Source organism: Schistocerca serialis, chromosome 3 (genome assembly GCF_023864345.2).
Source record: "Schistocerca serialis cubense isolate TAMUIC-IGC-003099 chromosome 3, iqSchSeri2.2, whole genome shotgun sequence".
Lineage (NCBI taxonomy): Eukaryota > Metazoa > Arthropoda > Insecta > Orthoptera > Acrididae > Schistocerca > Schistocerca serialis.
In genome coordinates, this window is record NC_064640.1 from 63536979 (window position 1) to 63560905 (window position 23927).

Here is a 23927-nt window from a genome sequence, read left to right on the forward strand (position 1 = left end):
GAACTGAACAGCGTGAGATATGTTGCAGATTTATACTTTTACAGTTAATAGTTATTAACCTTAAATGTTTAGATGCAGTGATTTCGCTTTTTCAATAAATCAACGATAGAACATTTCCATCAACAGCGAAAAAGTTCGGACGTTAAAAGTACTTGTGCGCCTGTAAACAGCCATTAAAGCTCTCGTGAAGGGACAGTTTCATCAAATTAGGAACATAACTTTAATGGATCACCTACTTGTCAGAGAATATTAACTGTAATATGTGAAGTTTGTTACGGACTTCTTCAAATAAATTATGCCCACAATTCAGAGCTTTACAGAGGAGATTGAACTCAGCTGTTCACACCGCAAGTAATGAGATAAGTGCAATTAATGAGCTTTTAGTTCGGTAGAGTTTCATTAAATACAAACCAAACATCATGGTAAAAGAATGAAAACAGTAAAAATAGCGAATAAAATGTTCTCCTGTTTCCAAGCGCGTCAAACGATTAAAATGACACGAGCCTTCGGCCAAGCACTTCTTGACAATTGTCAAGTGGTATGACTTCCAGCGAGCTGCTGGTATGCCCCTTATATACACCAGCTGCCTGCTGTGACGTCGCTGGTGCTCTCGACATAGCCATACATGGGCAGACGTTAAGATGTCTTTCGATGCGCCCCCTGCAACCGCTCGATCGCAATAGCCCACGCCGTGCTCACCTTGAGGCCACCGTCTCTATCTAGCGTGTTATCGGTGAGTTTTATTTCAATGGCATCTTTAATTATATAGTTCCAGAAGCCGTTAGTGCAAATTATGCAGAGGTTTCGTCCAATTTTATCCGGTGACCGTTTTCTAAAGCACACTGGGCTATAGCAAATTTCTCGTGGTAACGTAGACGATAAAACCACTCATGCTCCTTCCTGTGTTGTTCCACAGTGCGGACTGTTTGCCTGACGTAAGACTGGCCACACGCGCAAGGTATCTTGTAGACGCCGTGTATTCTGAGGCCTGCTGCGTCTTTAACTGATCTCAGTAATTGACAGATTTTTGTCGGAGGCCTGAAGATCGGTTTGAACCTGTGTCGTTTCTGCAGATGGCTTATCTTGCTCGATACGGACCCACAGAATGACAAGAAATCAAGTTTCTTTTCCTGCCCCTTGTCGGTGGTCTTATTGCGATTCTTATTTGAAATAACTTCATTTATTTGATGGACATTATAGCCGTTGTTTCTGAAAGCTATGCGTATGTTCCTTAGTTCATTGGGTGGGTTATCAGCGTTTAATAGCATTCTTGGACAATTTGCCACTGTTTGCAACACAGTGCGCTTCAGTGCAGGGTTATGATGGCTTATGACGTGCAAGTACAGATCAGTGTGGGTAAAATAGAAATGAGCGTATGGTATTGGTGACCGGGAGGCCCAATGCGGTTAGTTCGGCCGCCGTATTGCAAGTCCTTTTTAGATGACGCCACTTGGGCGACTTGCGGGTCAATGATGATGAAAATGATGGTGAAGGACACACAACACCCAGTCCCCTGCCGGAATCAAACCCGGACCCTCTTAGTGATAAGCGGAAACGCTACCGCTACGCTAGGGAGGCGGACGCTCTGGCTAAGGCAGCCATTTCGTTTGCGGCGGACAAAGACGAGGAAGTGCAACGTATTCCATTTTTCTACCTCCTTGGTGAACTGGATGTTACTGTTAATGCAAAAAAATGGTTCAAATGACTCTGAGCACTATGGGACTCAACTGCTGTGGTCATTAGTCCCCTAGAACTTAGAACTACTTAAATCTAACTAACCTAAGGACATCACACACACCCATGCCCGAGGCAGGATTCGAACCTGCGACCGTAGCAGCAGCGCGGCTCCGGACTGGAGCGCCTAGAACCGCACGGCCACCGCGGCCGGCCACTGTTAATGCAGTTGAGGTGTTCCATGATCTTGTCATGTTTCTCACGTTCTCGGATCCAAATGACGAACGTGCCGTCAAGATAGTGAAAGAAACAACTATGCTTTAATGGTGTCGTGTCTAAGGTGGTTTGCAGCAGCTGGGGCCATTGGGATACCCTTTGTGACGTCGTCCGTCTACTCGTAATACTGCCATTGTACAGGAAATAAGAACACGTAAGTGTGTGCCTAAACAGCTCGACCAGGTCACTTACAAAGAACTGGGATACCAGGTCCAACGAGACTTTGACAGGCACATTATTAAACAGCACCACCACATCAAAACTGACGGTAATGTTACCCTCGCTATGTCGATTACGGTTAATTTGGCTGATAAAATCTGTGGAGTTTTTAATATAATGTTCGTAGTGCCCTACATGTGGTGCCAAGTACTTCATCAGCTTGTATGCTTGTGAACAATGATGGCTGCGATGAGCCGGAATGGCGTTCCATTCTGTGGATATTCGGCAAAGCACAAGCAGTAGATGATCTAGGTGCCTGCAGGGGAAGATTCTTGGCCACACAGTCTTCCATCGAAGAGCGCTTGAGAAGCTCAGATATCTTTCTTATTATTCTCGATGCTAGTTCGCGTAGGAGTTTCCGGTAAGCATCTTCGTCTAGTAGCACGCAGACCTTCGTATCACATGACGCGTATTCCATAATTACGGGGCATGGAGCCGGCCGGGGTGGCCGTGCGGTTCTAAGCGCGTCAGTTTGGAACCGCGTGACCGCTACGGTCGCAGGTTCGAATCCTGCCTCCGGCATGGATGTGTGTGATGTCCTTAGGTTAGTTAGGTTTAAGTAGTTCTAAGTTCTAGGGGACTGATGACCTCAGTAGTTAAGTCCTATAGTGCTCAGAGCCATTTTTTTGCGGGGCATCGAATGAAACGTACTTTCATGCCGTTCTGTGGGTCCGTGTCGGGAAAGGTGAGCCTCCTGCTGTACAACACAAGATCAAATCGATCTTCAGGCCTCCGACAAAAATCGGTCAATTACGGAGACCAGTTAAAGACGCAGAAGGTCTCAGAGCACCTGGTGTCTACAAGATATCTTGAGAGCGTGGCCATTCTTACGTCGGAGAAACAGTGCGCACTGTGGAGCGATGCAGGAAGGAGCATCAGAGGTTTCATCGCCTAAGCTACCATGATAAATGTGCTTTAGATGAGCATCCTTTAGAAAAAGGTCACCAGATAAAATTGGACGACACCTCCATCACGGCTCCTACTAACGGCTACTGGTACTGTGTCATTAAAGAATTTATTGAAATAAAAACCCCCGATAACACGATAAACAGAGACGGTGGCCGGCACCTCACAAGGGAACCTCCGCATCGCACCCCCCTCAGATGTAGTTATAAGTTGGCACAGTGGATAGGCCTTGAAAAACTGAACACAGATCAATTGAGAAAACAGGAAGAAGTTGTGTGGAACTGTGAAAAAATAAGCAAAATATACAAACTGAGTAGTTCAAGGCAAGATAGGCAACATTAAGGTCTCGTGGTAACGTAAGCAGCTGCGGAACGAAAGGTCCTAGGCTCAAATCTTCCATCGAGTGAAAAGTTTAATTTTTTATTTTTAGTTTATGTGACAAACTCTTATGTTTTCATCACTTTTTTGGGAGTGATTATCACATCCACAAGAAAACCTAAATCGGGCAAGGTAGAAGAATCTTTTTACCCATTCGCCAAGTGTACAAGTTAGGTGGGTCGACAATATATTCCTGTCATGTGACGCACATGCCGTCACCAGTGTCGTATAGAATATATCAGATGTGTTTTCCTGTGGAGGAATCGGTTGACCTATGACTTTGCGACAAATGTTTTCTGTTCCCATTGGAGAGGCACGTCCTTTCGTCTACTAATCGCACGGTTTTGCGATGCGGTCGCAAAACACAGACACTAAACTTATGACAGTGAACAGAGATGTCAATGAACGAACGGACAGATAATAACTATGCAAAAATAAAGAAAGTAAGATTTTTGGGCGAGGGTAGACTTGAACCAAGGACCTCTCGCTCTCCAGCTGCTCACGCTACCACGGGACCACGGCGCTCCCGATCTGATGTAATCCATTATGGTGCTTATGTGGCCCTTTGACTACTCAGTTTGTATATTTTGCTTATTTTTTTCACAGTTCCACACAACTTCTTCCTGTTTTCTCAATTGATCTGTGTTCAGTTTATCAAGGCCTATCCACTGTGCCAACTTATAACTAAATCTGAAGGGGGTGCGATGGGGAGGTTCCCTTGTCAGCATAGATACAGCTACCGCGCTGTTGAAGTACGCGCGTCGGATGCTGAGTCAACGTATGCCCATATATGGTGATGCCGCGAACACCAGTGACGTCACAGCCGTCAGCTAGCGAATATAATGGGCTTACCAGTCAGATATGATGGTAGTCAGATCGCTTGACAATAGACAGGGAGTGCTGGGCAGAAAGCTCGTGTAATTTTAATAACGTTGTTGTAACCCCGAGAACTTTTTAGTGCCGTCACACTCTGCATTAATACAGTAAAATTTCTAGATTATCTGTATCTTCTTGTCACTGGTCTAATTAACGAAAAATTTGCATCACGATGCACTATTATACACCTACAAATGACGTTCGTCACATGTGCCGAAATACACTACTGGCCATTAAAATTGCTACACCACGAAGATGACGTGTTACAGACGAGAAATTTAACCGACAGGAAGAAGATGCTGTGATATGCAAATGATTAGCTTTTCAGAGCATTCACACAAGGTTGGCGCCGGTGGTGACACCTACAACGTGCTGACATGAGGAAAGTTTCCAACCGATTTCTCATACACAAACAGCAGTTGACCGGCGTTGCCTCGTGAAACGTTGTTGTGATGCCTTGTGTAAGGAGGAGAAATGCGTGCCACCACGTTTCCGACTTTGATAAAGGTCGGATTGTAGCCTATCGCGATTGCGGTTTATCGTATCGTGACATTGCTGCTCGCATTGGTCGAGATCCAATGACTGTTAGCAGAATATGGAATCGGTGGGTTCAGGAGGGCAATACGTAACGCCGTGATGGATCCCAACGGCCTCGTATCACCAGTAGTCGAGATGATAGGCATCTTATCCGCATGGCTGTAACGTATCGTGTAGCCACGTCTCGATCCCTGAGTCAACAGATGTGGACGTTTGCAAGACATCAACCATCTGCACGAACAGTTCGACGACGTTTGCAGCAGCATGGACTATCAGCTCGGAGACCGTGACAGCGGTTACCCTTGAAGCTGCATCGGTCCCGGCGGAGGTTCGAGTCCTCCCTCTGGCATGGGTCTGTGTGTTTGTCCTTAGGATAATTTAGGTTAAGTAGTGTGTAAGCTTATGGACTGATGACCTTCGCAGTTAAGTCCAATAAGATTTCACACACAAATGAACATTTTTGACGCTGCATCACAGACAGGAGCGCCTGCGATGGTGTACTCAATGACGAATGGCAAAACGTCACTTTTTCGGATAAATCCAGGTTCTGTTTAAAGCATAATGATGGTCGCATCCGTGTTTGGCGACATCACGGTGAACGCACGTTGGAAGCGTGTATTCGTCATCGCCATACTGGCGTATCACCCGGCGTGATGGTATGGGGTGCCATTGGTTACACGTCTCGGTCACCTCTTGTTCGCATTGACGGCACTTTGAACAGTGGACATTACATTTCAGATGTGTTACGACCCGTGGCTCTACCCTTAATTCGATCCCTGCGAAACCCTACATTTCAGCAGGATAATGCACGACCGCATGTTGCAGGTCCTGTACGGGCCTTTCTGGATACATAAAATGTTCGACTGCTGCCCTGGCCAGCACATTCTCTAGATCTCTCACCAATTGAAAACGTCTGGTCAATGGTGGGCGAGCAACTGGCTCGTGACAATACGCCAGTCACTACTCTTGATGAACTGTGGTATCGTGTTGACGCTGCATGGGCAGCTGTACCCGTACACGCCATCGAAGCTCTGTTTTACTCAATGCCCAGGCGTATCAAGGCCGTTATTACGGCCAGAGGTGGTTGTTCTGGGTACTGAATTCTCAGGATCTATGCACCCAAACTGCGTGAAAATGTAATCTCATGTCTTTTCTAATATAATATATTTGACCAATGAATACCAGTTTATCATGTGCATTTCTTCTTGGTGTAGCAGTCTTAATGGCCAGTAGTGTACTATTTTACTTCCCATTCCACGACTAATATGCGAGCATAGGATCAGTGCACTATCGTCGCTGTGAAATGCGATTACACAAATCCCTCTATGCCAAAAAGTCTCCAATTTCCGCATAGGATCTGTAATATTACTCAGATTTTCTCTGTAACGGTTGATGTCTTGGACGCGAATTCTGGGACACTGTATATCGTGTGGATGCCCCTGCAGTTATTTACAAACAAATCAACAACAGACTTACCATTCCTAAAAGAGAAAAAAGACGAGAAGGAGAAGACGAGAAAGAAGATAACGAGATGAGAACCAATCATGTAATGAACCATCATGGCAACAGTAGCGCGGGACACAGGGTAGTGGGAAAAGTTGGGAGGGGTTTTCAACAATCGCGGGACACTAATTTCAAGTGACAAATATGAGAAATAAACATAAACAAACAAAAGAGCACACCACTGCACGTCGTTACTCATCTTCCGAATTAAACTATTCATCTCCTAGAAACTGTGTTATGCTCGTGGTGCTGAGTGTGGATGTATAACTGGTGTGTTATCAAAGGGGTTTATGATTTACGTCAGAAGTAGCATATTGATCTTTTATTTATTCATCTGTCTTGTACTGATGATGACAACGGTGTTTAAAGCAGTTTTCTTCGGTCACATGACGTGTCCTTCAATGTGAGCCTAACCGCAGCAGCACAAGATTCAGCAAAGGCCTACAGTATACAGATAAACTCACTTGCCATCAACGTGCGTGACGTATCTGGCAGATTTATGAGTTTTTAGATATCTTCGGTCCACACGGCAGTGATCAAGTGCCAGTAACACATTGACATTTATTGTCAGAAGCTAAACAAGTTCACTTCAAGGAATAGACGTTGCCTGTGTATTGGGAACTGTCGAATGAATATCAACATTTGCGGTGACTGGAACCTCAGAATGTCAAGGATTTATTCCTAGACTCATGCTCCGGACCCAATAAATGCATGATCTTCAGGAGAAACCAAAAGCAGCCCGGCATCCATTACCTATAGCAGTAGGTCTGCTTCAGATACTTCTAGTACATTTGATTTATTTCCCTTTCGTTTGCGGATTCGACGTTGGACATATACATGATACAATGGCTCATATTCTCGAAATTAGCATTCGACAATTTGGCCAAATACCCATTCAATGTGTTTCATCGACATCGTTATTGCTCGCTGAATATGCAAAAAGGTAACACAAACACAGCACGAAAATCACCGTGCCCTGGGATACATTCGCCGACCGAGGTGGCCGAGCGGTTCTAGGCGCTACAGTCTGGACCCGCGCGACCGCTACGGTCGCAGGTTCGAATCCTGCCCCGGGCATGGATGTGTGTGATGTCCTTAGGTTTAAGTAGTTCTAAGTTCTAGGGGACTGATGACCTTAGAAGTTAAGTCCCATAGTGCTCAGAGCCATTTGAACCATTTTGGGATACATTCGAACCAGCGATCTGCAATAGGAGGTCGGCCAAACTGACTTTTTCTCTTTATTTAGACATACACGTCTTAACAAAATTGGCCTCGGACACATGCCTGCTAAAAACTCTAGCTAGTGGTATTTAGAAACTTTACAGTGCAGCTATCAATTATTTGTTATAAATTCAAGCACGTTTCTCTGTAACTAGTTCAAAAATGTTTATTCAAGGACACACGCAGACACATATGGACGAACACAAACTCAATACAACATCGTCAAATTCGCGTGCGGGTTTCTAATCTATGATCTTCGAAAATGCGTCTTAGTGTCTTGGTCCACTATGCGTCCACGAGCCGGAGCCTTCTTGGCCTAAGGGCAGACCTAAAACACGAAGAATTTTTTAATAGGTCTTCCTTAGTTTGACACAACTATCGCTCTTTTTAACGAAAATATGTTACTTCCTCCAAAAATGGTTCAAATGGCTCTAAGCACTATGCGACTTAACATCTGAGGTCATCAGTCCCCTAGACGTAGAACTACTTAAACCTAACTAACGTAAGGACATTACACACATCCGTGCCCGAGGCACGATTCGAACCTGCGACCGTAGCAGCAGCGCGGTTCCGGACTGAAGCGCCTAGAACCGCTCGGCCACAGCGGCAGGCGTTACTTCCTCCCCAGACATCAGTATGCGTACGAATAGCAGCAATCAGATCGCCGGCAGCCAATCACAATTGCTCACTGACAACATTCAGTTCGAGACAGATTGACTGAAGAAGGTTGACTGAAGAGGAAGGTTGACTGAAGAAGACTGCTTGAAGAAAGGGTTTTCAGCTAGAGATGCTAGCAAGACGTATGGTGTGTCACCTACTATTGCAAAGAGATGTTCGAGGAATTATGTTGTAAGAGACACTACGAACAGAGTTCCTACCTCAGACAAGAAGAGGCTGCGAACACACCAGGAGAACACAGATCTTGCGCTTAAAAGCCGACAGTTTCCTTTCCTCAACGCGAATCAGTTGCGGCGAGAGACAAGCTTCGTCGGCTACAGTGTCACAGTTCGTCGAGGGCGGGGAAAACGGGCTCACGCACAAAGATCCGCTATGAAACCAGAAATCAGAGAGGAAAATGTTTTATACCAGTTGGCAGACGTGGAGCTCCATCTGAACGCGGCACGTGCAAACGTAATTTTCACTGACGAAAAGGTGTATTCCACGAGCAAAAATGGTCGACGCGTGATTTAAAGACCGCGAAGGACGAGCAATCGCGAAGGATATTTAGCGACTACAAGGAGAAGTGGGCGGCTATCGGTTTCCTGCTGGAGTTGGCTTTCTGCGAGAGAAGCATGAGTACTTCTCTGAATTGAGGGAACACTTGACAACAGACAGTACGCCTGTACAGTTACGATGTGAAGCTTCCTTTAGGGCGAATGCTATACATTGAAAGAGTAGACGAAGTGTGTGTATGGCATTATTGGCCGAGAGACCCCATCTGGGGTGTTCGGCCACCTGGTGGAAGTCTTTTGATTTGACTTCATTTCGGCGATTTGCGCCTCTATCGTGAGGACAACACATACACAGCCCAGAGATGAGGAAATCCTCGACGTGGGCCGGGAACGAACTCGGGGCCTCGTGATCGAGAGTCTGCAATGCTAATAATAAGGCCACGAGCTGCTGACACGGTGAAGGAGAATTCACGTTACAGGAAGATCATTCTCTTGTGCACGATTCGGCATTCGTTTAGCAGCAGCTGTTTAGTATGGACTGGATGCCACATGCTACTGATATGAATCCAATAGAGATCATTTGAGCTGAGGAAGTACGAAAAGTGTCAGATAACTGGCCACAATACCAACCTGCTACGTCTGATTCACACTAAGACTGTGATCTTGAAGCCTGGGAGGAAGGTGTCTCTTCTGGAAATTACGTCCAACTCCTCATAGATTCCATGCCCAGACACATGATTAACGTTAGAAATAATGGCGGATACTGGACAAGATATTACAGCACAGAGAACATTTTACTTTCTTTGCTTGTACTTTTGCTCAATTTTCTATCAGTGAGAGCATATGAAGGTCACTTGGCGACAGAAAAGTATCCAACCCGAGATAATAATATACCAGTTTTTCTTTGATTTGCCGTTTTAATTGAAATAAATTTCTTTCAAATGCGTTTTTTTTTTTTAATATTACATTTCTCTTTCATTTGCTCTCTGCCCTCATACTTAAAGAGTAACAAATTCTGAGGGACTTTCTTGAGGCTATTTTTTGTTATTTTATATTCATCTCTCTCTTGTCCTCTATTGCTACCTCCTGCATCCTCCCACAAATTTCTTCTAATAGTTATTCACCCTTAATTTTCCCTCCCACCTCTTTCCCTCACTCTAACGAGCTACGACTGGTTGGCAAGTTGGGTGCCTTCGTTTGTATACAATCATTAATATCGGGAATCCAATTCTGTCGGCTATCGTGGACTTATGTGACGGTTTTTGTGACGTCATGAGAACTTTTCTGACGTTTACGGTGGGAGATTTATTTGAGCTTTGGTCAGAACGTAGCACTTTGCAGAGTAATACTTGAAGGGGAACAGGAGGCTAGGCCAGCATAAAGGCCCAGGGTGTGGCAAGATGCCGAAGTGTAGCTACAGCGGCGATTACAGAAAATGCATGGATCTTAAAAATTTTATGGACCGCTGGGCACTCGTGGATTCGACGAGTCGGTTGTTGACCCTCGTCGGTGATAGATGAGAGGTCTTAGCTGCCAAACTGACGCAGATTTATTTCTGTAGTATACGAAATCTGACATCTGTGGTCCATAGGGCTTCGTCCAGCTCTACCGGGTATGGAAAGACTACAAGAATAAGTTCCGTTTCTGTGTTTCATCAGCAGTAGCTAACATCTGAATCTGAGTTCAAAAAAATGGCTCTGAGCACTATGGGACTTAACATCTATGGTCATCAGTCCCCTAGAACTTAGAACTACTTAAACCTAACTAACCTAAGGACAGCACACAACACCCAGCCATCACGAGGCAGAGAAAATCCCTGAATCTGAGTGTTGTTGTATGACGCAGAAGCGCTTGACTACACGGTGGGAGCATCAGGTGATCAGCAGTTCTGTTCTTTAAAAGTATAGTGAATGGAGTCAGAATAAGATGGTGTAACGAATCGATGGCAACATTGCAGAGCAAATAACTAACTATGAGAGTTAACGGCCTTTATGAGGCTCGTTAAACTGGGAATAAACCATTTTATTTTGTTTGGCTTGCTTTTTTGTTGTGGTGAGATTGAAATTTCCCTAATGCTAGAATGCTAGTTGGAGGTTACGCGATGTATATTTCTGTTTCATTTTACGATTTTCCAGTGACTTGTTCATGTTTGTCCGTGCTGATGTCACCTGAGAGATTGCTAGTTTTCATATCTGTTGGTCGATGTGGTTTTTCATTAGTTTCTTCATCTCTTGTATCTGCAACTCTTGAAACCACCAGCTACTATTTGCCAAGGCCTACAACCTGACCAAGGATTTTAGCCTAACTGGGCTTATGGCCGCGCCTTTGCAAAATCGCAGGTTCTTCGTCAGCCGATAGAGACTACAGAAAACAGGCTCCCGCAAGGAAGTCGGCTGTCTCCTGTTCTGTTCAATATTTATACGACTGACCAACCCGTAGTACCCAATAGCAGGACCTTGTATGCTCGATGACCTTGCTCTAGCCAGCCAGAACACAGATTTTGAATCAGTGGAGGAAACCCTCGCGAACGCCCTTAAACAACTTTCCAAGTACTGCAACACAAACCAAGTTAAAAAATGGTTTAAATGGCTCTGAGCACTATGGGACTTAATATCTGAGGTCATCAGTCTCCTAGACTTAGAACTACTTAAACCTAACTAACCTAAGGACATCACACACATCCATGCCCGAGACAGGATTCGAACCTGTGACCGTAGCAGTGACCGCGTACCAGTCGAGACAACAGGGAAGAAGGACGTCATAGCGGGTACACAAAGTATCCTTCCCGAGGCATGAAGCTGGCGCCTGCTGCGAAGGCCCATATCTGAACTGTCGTTCAGGAGATTCTGTTGGTACCCCCTTGGTTCACATGGACAATCAGTTGTTCAACAGTTGCGCGTCTATTCTCTCGTACCCATCCCTGCAACCGTCGATCACCTCTGTCATCTATGGGCCGTGGTTCACCACAGTATGCTTTAACCGTGTCAACAAACTAACATTTTACAGACTTTGTCATTTCGGAAACGCTTCCACCCTTGGACGAATGCCAATGACCGTGCCTTTTGGACGTCAGATAAATGGCTCCGTTTCCTCATTACGACAACGACCTCACTGTTATCCGCGTTCTCCTGACACCCTTTATATGTCTCTACTGATGGGGCCGCCACATGCCGTCTATGAGTGGTTACTGGGCGTTGACGTCGAATATAGGCGGCGATCACATTAATTTCACTGGACCACGTATATTTCTGTATCCATTTGCATCATCATTGCGTATAAAAATATGTATGAAAGTAGTATACAACTGGAAAACAAGTGGTACACAAGTAACTATACTCTGTTCATTATAAGAATAAAGCTCATGCAAACATGTATTCTTGGACGTTTTCTTAATTCTCATTGGATTTCGTTTCGCGTGGAGCGATAGACTGGGCGATGATGAGGGACAACAGATTTAATGGCGCATTAAAATTGTGAAACGTCTCCTTAGAAACATTATGAATTACTGTGCTGGTAAACCTCTTATGTTATTTGATTTACAAACAGCTGAGCAAAACTCAACGTACTCAAATAGTTTTCTCTTTAGTTATTCTGATCATCACTAAACTGACACACAATATTTTTAGCGCAACGCAGTCTGACTTTCAATAATCCTTACAAAAGAATGGGCCTGACTAACAATAACCTATACCTTTCATGAATCACTTACCTCACAAAAATCTTCGTTACTCAAAGTACTGCAATACAGTGAGCGCCAGAACTGTTAGCTAAATAAAAGATTCTAACTACTGAAGACATTAACTACTGATAGGCACAGTTAGCAAATGAGAGATTTTGATAGAGAACAAACAATGTATTTACCTTAATGATGTTCAAAAGTATCATATTTCCTTTTTCTGGCGAACACACGTCCACATCGTCCGCTTATAGTGACCTCTCAAAACTCTGGCATCTCTCTCTCCACATCCACCACTGCTGGCGGCTCACCTCCAACTGCGCAACGCTACGCGCTGTTCACATCCAACTGCCCAACACTACACAAGCGAATATTCCAACAATGCCAACCAGCAACAGACTGCGCACAGCACAATCAGTGATTTTCATACAGAGCGCTACGTGGAGTTACCAACATAAAAAACAGCCTAATTACACTTGGCCTGGTCCATCTAACCTGCAGTGCTGTGAGCAGCTGCTGTTCAGACGTAAAAACAGACGAGCAAAGGAACAATATAGCTTCGAATATCATTTTATTTTTAAATGGAATGAAATAATATTCGGCAAAACACCAGCACTACCGCAAGCTTCTTAGGTGACCAGACGGAGAGCGTAAAATGTTTTCCTTTTCTCGTAACATAGCATTCTAATTACAAACAAGAGTGATGAAAATTCCTAACTTAAGCACAGGGTAATTTTTCTGAGCGAGCAATGTGTGATGCAAAAGCATACTGCAGGAATGTCGCCGTACTGTTTAATACTGAAGCCACTGAAGGTATTAATTACAGTCATTCGTCTGGTAATCTCTTAGCTCCTTCCTTATTGGAATCCAAGAAACACATTTCAGTACTGGAACTATCACATGATACGCTGATAACGAGGCGATCAACAATAGAATCTACGAAGCCGCCCAGGTGCCGCATTTTCTCCTCATCTTTTATTAGGTGCCGTTCTATATCCCGCCAGCGTTCGCCAGTGATATGTGAAAAAGCTGCGTGCGGTAGTTCCAGTACAACTGACAGCTTAACAGTCTTGTTATTTCTCAGATCAAATCTCTGAACTTGGCTCCAGATCAGTTCTCTTTGGTTCATATTGTTGGTACCGTGACAAATGTAAAAACACAAAATATGTATGGTGTGCTCGAAGCTGTGAAAATTGTTTTTCGTGTTTCTACGACACTTACCATTTTGATTCGTGTGAGACTACATCTGCGGTATAAAACAATGGGCATTGTCCAAATAAAGAGTATTTGGTTTTTAATTTCCGACTTATAAAATTACGTTGTTATGTATTCTTAATTTAAGCAGCCGTTATTAATAATCTTTCGTAAAATATCGATAATTCAGACTTTATATTTGGAATGAAAACAGGAATATCGAGTGTGATATGTAATTAGAAACAAGAAGACGTGCATTTTTCATAAAAAGGTGAATAGAAAATAATCATATAGGTATTTCAAATTGAACGAAAAAAATGACTAACACGGGACCTGAATTAGCGATCCATGAACTACCCTAGGTTATCAAGTTACTACGCTACCGATTTCGCTACACACGAGTATTTTTATCTAAACTGCATCAGCACACAGTCTCTCTCAAACCTTCAAAGCCGCTTTTTTACTGTCAGTTTATGAAAAACATTATCACAACCTATCTCTCGGCAGTTTTTAGCTGTGTTCCACGTGCCTGTTTCACTACGGAACAGGAAGAAGCCTCAGCCATTTTCATACTGCCTGTTAATAGCGGGACAACCAAAGCACAACAGTACAGAGACTGTGACTGTACACGATTTTTGAAATAGAAACTACATATCTACAGCGTGATCAAGAGAAACGTTGACGGCTGACAATACGTTAGAATATCTTAAAGTTTCATTTAAAGCAACTTCGTAATAATATATCTAATACATAAGTAGGACCTTCTTCGAAGAGCGTAACAACACCAGTGTACATGTGCTACGGCTTCTGACCAGTCACCGCGTTTGTGTTTGTTTACATCAGGTTTATTCAAAAAATGGTTGAAATCGCTCTGAGCACTATGACACTTAACATCTGAGGTCATCAGTCCCCTAGAACTTAAAACTACTTAAACCTAACTAACCTAAGGACATCACACACATCCATGCCCGAGGCAGGATTCGAACCTGCGACCGTGGCTGTCGCGCGGTTCCAGACGAAGCGCGTAGAACCGCTCGCTCACTGCGGCCGGCCATCAGATTTAATCTTATGATGAACAGAGATTAGGTACTCTGCTAACGTAAGGCGCCCAATACTATCTAGCAGCCATACGAATCTTTGTGGTTATGAGAAGTATTTCAGTATCCCTCCATTACCGCCATTTCCTGGTATTTTCTTCAAATGCGTTCTTCAGAAATTGCACATGGACGGCGTAATATGAGAAGCTTTCCTTAATGTTTCCCACAAGAGACAAGAAATGCACACATACTTTTTGTTGCTAAACGTTGGTATGTCACTTTGTTACATATACTCATCTGCAAGTGTGTAGCACGTATCCACGCCAGAAGTAATGCTGTAAATAAGGCGGCTGAATGACATATTCCGTGAAGAAGGTAGTAGCGACCACAATGTCATTGTGGCTTCTATGTCAGTGGAAGTTGCAAAAAAATCAAAAATACAGTGTAGAGTTTTCTTGTTTAGGAAAACAAATAAAAGTGTCATTAATGAATATCTTCATAGCCAGCTCCAAGCATTCACCGCGGTACACATAGGAATTGAGCATGTTTGGTCGGAATATAAAGGTATTGCCCACCACGTGCTAGAGAAGTATGTGCCTAGCAAAAATATAGGGGAGGGAAAGAATTCACCTTAGTACAACAAACATATTAGGAAATTGCTGAGAAAGCAGAGAATTTTGCACAGTCGTTTTAAACGTAGTCAATGCCCCGCTGAAAACAGAAATTATGCGAAATGAAAGCAGCTGTCAGAAGGTCAATGAGAGATTCATTTAACGAATTTGAAAGCAATATTTTATCTGCAGATTCTAACCCCAAAACGTTTTGGCCGTACGTAAAATCTACGAACGCTACAAATAATTCAATACCTTCTCTTGCTGACAGTATGGGTAATGTAACGGATGATGATAAACAGGAGGCCGAAATTCTAAATATAGCTTTCAAAAACCAGTTTACGGTAGAGGACTGCAGCACCATTCCCCCTTTCAATTATCGAACAAACGCAAGGATGGCTGACATAGTGGTTAGTGTACCTGGGATTGTAAAACAGTTAAGATCCTTAGACACCAGGAAGGCATCTAGCCCAGACGGTATCCCGGTAAGCATATGCTGACTATTCTACAAACACTGCACCATTCTTATGCATCATCTATCAGAGATCATTGGAATTGCGGATAGTTCCACGGCCCAGGTCATAGCGATCTATAAAAAGGGTAGAAAATCGGATGCACATAATTACCGGCCAATTTCACTGACGTCGATTTGCAGTAGAATCATGGAACACACTTTGTGTTCGGGCATAATGATCTTTCTCGACTATGAGAAGCTCATCTGCAGAAACCAGCAGGGTTTTAGGAATCAGCGGTCATGCGAGACACAGCTGGCCTTCTTTGTGCATGATATACCGGCTTCCAGGTTGATGCCATAATTCTCGACTTTCGAGAGGCATTCGACTCAGTTCAGCACTGTCACTTACTCCAAAAAATGCGCGCTTACGGTCTATCCGATGACATATGCTGTTGGATAGAAAGGTTTCTAACAGACAGAGACCAATATGTCGTCCTGAATGGGGTGACTTCAACAGAAACAAGCGTAACTTCAGGTGTGCCCCAGGGCAGCGTAACAGGTCCTCTGCTTTTTACGATTTACATAAACAATCTGGTTTACGGTATTGACAGCGATATTAGTCTGTTTACCGATGATGCTGTAGTCTAGAGGAAAGTAGTATCAGACGAAAGTTGTCAACAAATCAATGAGGATTTGCAGAAAATTAATGCTTGATGTAATGACTGGCAGTTATCTTTCAATATTAGTAAGTGTAGCCTACTGCGTATAACAAGGCGAAAATCCCCATTAATGAACAAGTACAAAATAAATGCCCAGTCTTTGAAAGTGGTAACATCCGTAAAGTATGTGGGTGTGACTATTAGAAATGATCTCAAATGGAATGATCAGATTACACAAGTAACGGGCAAGGTGAACTCTAGATTGCGGTTTATTAGTAGAATCCTGAAGCGAAGCAGTCCTTCAACAAAGGAAATTGCTTAGAATACTTTAGTTCGTCCAGTCTTAGAGTATTGTTCGCCTGTGTGGGGCCCTTACCAGTTGGGTCTGATTCAAGAGATTGAGAAAGTCCAAAGAAGAGCGGCAAGATTCGTGAATGGTACATTTAGCCATCACCAGAGCGTTACAGATCTCACTGAAAGTTTGAAGTAGGACACACTTGCAGATAGACGACGCGCCAAACGGAAGAGGCTGCTCACTAAATTCCGAAATCCGATCTTCGCCGAGAATGTAGAGCATATATTATTGCCACCAACTTTCAAAACGCGCAGTGATCACCATTCAAAGATAAGGGAAATTAGAGCCCGTATTGAGGCGTTCAGACAGTCGTTTTTCTCTCGCGCGATCCGCGAGTGGAACAGAGGGGGTGAAATATGATTTTGGCGCGAAATGGCTCTGAGCACAATGGGACTTAACATCTGTGGTCATCAGTCCCCTAGAACTTAGAACTACTTAAACCTAACTAACCTAAGGACATCACACAACACCCAGTCATCACGAGGCAGAGAAAATCCCTGACCCCGCCGGGAATCGAACCCGGGAACCCGGGCGCGGGAAGCGAGAACGCTACGGCACGACCACGAGCTACGGACATTTTGGCGCGAATTGTGCCCTCCGCCACACGCCGCTTGGTGGATAGCGGAGTATATATGTAGATGTAGATGTAGATGTAACTGATGCGTCTTGAAAATCTCCATTAGCTAACTAAATTAATTATCCAACGTAAAGCAGCAGAAAGTGATAATGTTAGAGTGGCTTTCGTAGATAATTCAAGCACCTTTATAAGATTATGCACTGCGTTCTTACATCACAAGAAGCCATTTACGCTTGTAGGATAGTTCTGTTTTCTCGTTTTTCCTATCCTTGCCCCGTATCATCACGAGGTCGGCACGTTATTCTGAATTTGGCAATGTCAGTGGTAGAGGGTGGCCACATCCCTTTCCTGTCGCCACCCATTCAACCTGGGACGGAAGTTTTGGACCCCATCTGACTGCTTCTAATGTTATCCCATGTGAAAGTGTGAGAACGTTATCGTAATGCTTACAGATCGTGTGACTGAGGCGGGACGTGGGCACTAGCCCGCTATTCCCTAGTCGGATAAGGGGAACATGCAGGCTGGCCGGCACAACGGCCCTCGTCATCAATCCGCCTGGCAGATTCGGCCGGGCGCCGGCGCGGCACCCAGAATCGCGGAAGCAGCGTGCTAACGCGTACGGACATCTGCGAGGGTCTGCTCATAGGTTAGTACAATGAAGATTTTCAGACAGGACACATGGTGCCCCAGTCACATTTCTATTCCACTCACAGTTGATAGGCGAAAGAAAAATTGTAAATACCCACTTGTGTGAGTCTGAATTTTTCTCGGTTTACCGTTGTGGTCCTTATGCGAAATAGAGGTTGATTCTACTGCCCCTGCCGATCTCGTTGTACCTGGCCATCAGAAACCACCAGCGAGATTTTCGGATCCTCTCGCTCGCTAAGCGCAAACTATTAATCCTAAGAAAAAAATGAACAGGGCCTCTTTGTAGGAAATTTAATGATGTTAAATTTTGTTCTAGGATACGTTTCCGCTGGAGGCCACAATTTTCCGGTTATTCGAGAAAAACGTATAAAATTCACATTTAAACACACCGCCACCCCCACACCCGCCAGTCAGGACTTTTAGTATACCGTTCGTGGCACTCCCTCCTACCACCGTACAAAAATTTCCGGCTACACCAACTATTCCTGATATTCGGCCCTTTTTAGTCTCTTCGTCGAGCTATTACGCCAGCAGCATCGTCGGCTGTTTCGTTAACATTATTAATTAAAATGTGCCCGTGAGGGTAATGAAAGAAAAACGAATTTTGTAAACGTTACACTAAAACGAATTCCGCTGACAATTCGATCCAAACTTAACACTTACAAGCGTAGCAATCCTGTAGTCAGAAGTCCAAAGATGAAATTGTTTACTTTATGTTGTTAAAATTCACTAAACTGTGAGGTAAAATTTACCCAAACGTCAATTTTAAAGTTTTTGAGTGCTCGATTAAGCTCTTGGCGTAATATGGTCAATCAGTGAATGTCAAAATAGATCGCATGTGGGAAATAATTCGTGCAGTCGCGAATTTTTGTGCAGTGGTAGGAAAGAGAGCCATGAACAACATACTAGAAATCCTAATCGATGCTGAGTGTGGGAGTGGGGGTGTGTTTGAAGGTAACATCTGTAAATTTTTCTTAAATAACTCTAAAACTGTGGCCTCTAGCGAGAATGCATCCCAGCAACAAATTTAGCTACATTAACTGTTCTACAAAAGCGTCCTGTTAATTTTTTCTGTGGGATTAATAGTTTTCGCATGGCAAGCGGGAGAATATGAGACTCTCGCGCTTGGATTTTGAAGGCCAAATATAACATTGCAGGTTGCATAAACTGACAACGATAGGGCAGCTGTATGTATTGCAGAAAGTAGTGCGTTTCTTGGCATTTTTGGACCAGGGCTCTCGGACATTTGTGAGTAATGTTGTCCACAATGCACGGCGTCTTCCTTGTAACGTGTTCCGCGGTGGCTCGTTGAGGATTTCTGTGATGCTCTCAGGCTGATCAAACAAATCCGTGGCGAATCGTCTACTCTTGAACGTCGTCTGCTGTCAGACACGTTTCATGACATGTATTCACTTGCACGTGGGTAGGCACTTGTCTGTCTCAAATAATCTGTAGTCACTTCTCCACCTGTTAACATAGCTTCTCTTTGGGTGAAGACTGTGACTATATGTCAGCGACTCACGCAGACTTTGACGTGAGCCAGATAATAATTGACCTTGGTGGTTAATGTAGCCGTATGGTCAGAGGGCAACAGGACATTCTCTTCTTGCTCCTGGTGCTGTGAGGAAGTACAGACGCTTTGTCTTGTGATAACAAAATGGGCACATTGAAGCCACTTCGTTCTCGATTATGTTGAAATAGTTCCTGGCTGCATCCTTGCGCTGCATTTGGGTGATTGCACGTTACGTGACTTTCCAGAATTTGGAGCATTAGATTTCTTTCCATGAGATACTTTACAGTCGTGTTTAAAGAAGGCAAGGTAAGGTGTTTATTTGCGTTAGAACACACGGCAATCAAAGCCCAATTTCTGTTCTGTCATCTTAGGTTTCAAGTCGTTATTTCGTTGCTCTTCCGCTCATCACGTAACACTTAAGTGTTAATATGAATAAAAAGGTGATTTTCCTGGTACTTTGTGTATGGATTGTCATATCAAGACACATGACTCGCTGAATGGGAATTGCGTGTGAAGAATGAGACTTGTATTCAGTTTCTGAACAATAAGTTTGGGATCGTTACCAACTTATTTTCCGCTCATTTTGCGTACGCTTTAACTACACTTAAAGTAGAGAGGGAATACACTAACTTCAGCACTGAAGAAATTTGTATTTAAATTAAATTTTCAGCCATCCAGGTAAGTTCACGTTGCTGTTGAACTTCAAGACACGTGCATGCGGAGGCGCAGACTTCGAGATAAATCTATGCTACCACACTAGTTCAATTATTTTCCATTTAGACGGTGTTGTACTATACAGAATGCAAATACATTTGCATCGTACGAGATACGTCTGTAAGGTGTAATTCATATAGTTACACAGTCAGTAGCTGCATGAGATTTGTTGTGCGGAGTGTGGTTTGTTTTGTCTTGGTTTGACTCCTATTACACCTATAGTTATTCCGTTGTGCTATTGAAAAGTTCTTGTCAGTATGAAATTTGTAACAAAGTTAGTCAGGCTGCGTTTATTCACATATTTGTGAGATTTCATACAGAATAGTATGTTTCAAGGCAGTAAAATTCTGGGTCGTAGTCTCTCATAACCCAGAGGCTAAAGTATAAATTAGTGAAAGGCTTTCAATATTCTTCGAAAATATTCTAAATTTTTCGTTAATTCGTCTTGGCAGATATCACAGACCGAATAAAAATACTCTAGAGCAGATCAAAAGAGTACTTTTTCAGCGACCTTTTTAGTGTATCAATCAAAAACTTTCGAATTCTTCTGATAAATCTGAGTCGTAGATCTGCCTTCCCCACGGTGAAATTCAGGTGATTATTTCGCCGTAAGTTACTTCGGACGGACGTCCTTCGATACTTGAAGCTTATGACTGCTTCTAATGTTTGACCTCTGATAAAGCTTTCAAATGATATCGAATCCTTTCATGAATTTACGTGCATAATATTTATTTATGTTAGCAATCTTTGCTCCAGACATTGATTCTCTGCAAGTCTGTCTGCACCGTGTGTCAAGTGTCTGTACACAAGTGTCTCTCCTAGACTTTTCCCTCCTGGGCATCGTGAACAGCAGAGGCACTCTCTCACTGCCTCGAGGTAGCCAGGGTGCTATGTTCGGACTGCAATATTTCACAACAAAGTATTATCGCTTTCGAAGCCACTCTGAGAAAGAAATAGCTTAAGGATACGTTGCAACTGATACCACATCGAGTTCTGAAAAATGTCTGTGAAAAAGGAAAACAACACAGATATTGCCCTGTAGAATAGGTACTTGCAACTGCCCAGTTTCAAGATAATGAGATGATTTGTTTGCCTGTTGTAAACGAATAATTGCTAGGTGTTCATTTAATCACCCCAAATTCCTGTCACTTTGATCAATACAGAAATGATTCTAGTATGAGATTTTCACTCTGCAGCGTAGTGTGCGCTGATACGAAACTTCCTGGCAGCTTAAAACTGTGTGCCGGACCGAGACTCGAACTCGGGTCCTTTGCCTTTCGCGGGCAAGTGCTCTACCACCTGAGCTACCCAAGCACGACTCACGCCCCGTCCTCACTGATTTACTTCTGCCAGTTAGCATCACCAAGTGCTCGTAGCTCCTCAGGCATACATTTTAGAACCCATGTTTTCTACACATTTCCCTACATTCTAAGCTCCAACAACACCGGTACATGTATTCCACTGTCAGAGGTATTGAAATGATTTTCGCTTGTAACTTTCGACTTGTTCGTTTCCGAGCTAGGGACCCGTACCTCAAATGGATACATTTATACTTCTCCGTCATCCTTGAAAGTTTATAACATCGTCACGGAATCACCCTGTATACAGGGTGTTACAAAAAGGTACGGCCAATCTTTCAGGAAACATTCCTCACAAACAAAGAAAGAAAATATGCTATGTGGACATGTGTCCGGAAACGCTTACTTTCCATGTTAGAGCTCATTTTATTACATCTCTTCAAATCACATTAATCATGGAATGGAAACACACAGCAACAGAACTTACCTGTGTGACTTCAAACACTTTGTTACAGGAAATGTTCAAAATGTCCTCCGTTAGCGAGGCTACATGCATCCACCCTCCGTCGCATGGAATCCCTGATGCGCTGATGCAGCCCTGGAGAATGGCGTATTGTATCACAGCCGTCCACAATACGAGCACGAAGAGTCTCTACATTTGGTACCGGGGTTGCGTAGACAAGAGCTTTCAAATGCCCCCATAAATGAAAGTCAAGAGGGTTGAGGTCAGGAGAGCATGGAGGCCATGGAATTGGTCCGCGTCTACCAATCCATCGGTCACCGAATCTGTTGTTGAGAAGCGCACGAACACTTCGACTGAAATGTGCAGGAGCTCCATCGTGCATGAACCACATGTTGTGTCGTACTTGTAAAGGCACATGTTCTAGCAGCACAGGTAGAGTATCCCGTATGAAATCATGATAAATGCTCCATTGAGCGTAGGTGGAAGAACATACTGACGAAACTAAAATGGAAATTAAGCGTTTCCGGACACATGTCCACATAACGTCTTTTTTGTGTGTGAGAAATGTTTCCTGAAAGTTTAGCCGTACCTTTTTGTAACACACTAGCTTAGCTCCCGCCGATTCGCTCGCACAGACTATATATTTTTTATTGATTCGAAATTTTACGTTCTTCACAAATGGCAACCCCTAAATTTTTCACGCTAAGCAAGGCCATACAAGCAGTGTCTTTTCCGAAAGTACTTCTTACGAAAAAGCGATTCTGGTAGTTGTTAAGCACGGTTTTTGCCTTATTGTGGAAATATTTCCATAGTAACTTTCATCGCCTAACGAATATTTCTTTATATCTAATCGAGAAGTGAAATACCAATTTTCATAAATTTGGCTTTAAAATTTTTTTAATGTAACGAAATATTTTCTTAAAAATTTTCATCTCCTATTGCTCTTCCTTAGGGGCTGATTTTCCAGAAATACTGAAAGATGTATGTTTTTTATTTCTAACCGAGAAGTCAAATAACAGTAGTCATAGATGCAGCGTTAAATTCCTTTACTATCTCTCTCCTCCCGAACAGGCCATGAGGGCCCAAAGATACCGACTTGCCGCCGTGTCATCCTCAGGCCCCAGGCGTCACTGGATGCGGATATGGAGGGGCATGTGGTCAGCACACCGCTCTCCCGGCCGTAGGTCAGTTTCCGAGAACGGAGCCGCTACTTCTCAATCAAGTAGCTCCTTAGTTTACCTCACAAGGGCTGAGTGCACCCCGCTTGCCAACAGCGCTCGGCAGACCGGATGGTCACCCATCCAAGTGCTAGCCCAGCCCGACAGCGCTGAACTTCGGTGATCTGACGGGAACCGGTGTTACCACTGCGGCAAGGCCGTTGGCCAAATTCCTTTACTAGTTCTTTAATGATTACTTATTTTCAAGAAAACTTCCCCACAGTATTTTACTCCCTTAGTGGTTGAATTTCAAACATGCTGAAACACGTATTTTTTATGTTCTGGCTGAGAAACCAGATACTAGTTTTCGTGGTTTTAGCTTCAAAATTCCCTTAATAGTGACATACGTTCAAAATTAGCCTTTCATCCCCTGTTTCATCCACTTAGGAGTGGAATTTCGGACAATCCCTTCTTAAACGATGCCTACTGTATAAGATCTACACCCTCTCCAAACTTTCCATCCTTAGCGGTTTCGGCTGGGAGACAATGAGACAGTGAATCAGTCTGACCCTATCTCACACCCTTAGGGATTGAATTTCCAAAAACAGTGAAACATGTGTCTTTCCATCTCTAACCAAGAAGCCAAACATCAGTTTTCAAAGATTTAGCTTTAAAATTGTCGTGCGAAAAGTTTTTCATAAAATGTTTCACCCCCTACTTGCAAAAATAGTGGTATAAGTACGTTTTATTTCTAACAGAGAAGCCAAATTACAAATTTTCATAGATTTAGCTAAGTATTTCCATAAAAA

General features: G+C 43.5%; 1 pseudogene; it reads right to left on the minus strand.

Annotated features, from left to right (window-relative positions):
- Window positions 1-23226: 23226 nt before the first annotated feature.
- LOC126471834 (5S ribosomal RNA) lies at window positions 23227-23344 on the minus strand (annotated as a pseudogene).
- Between the last annotated feature and the right edge of the window lie 583 nt (window positions 23345-23927).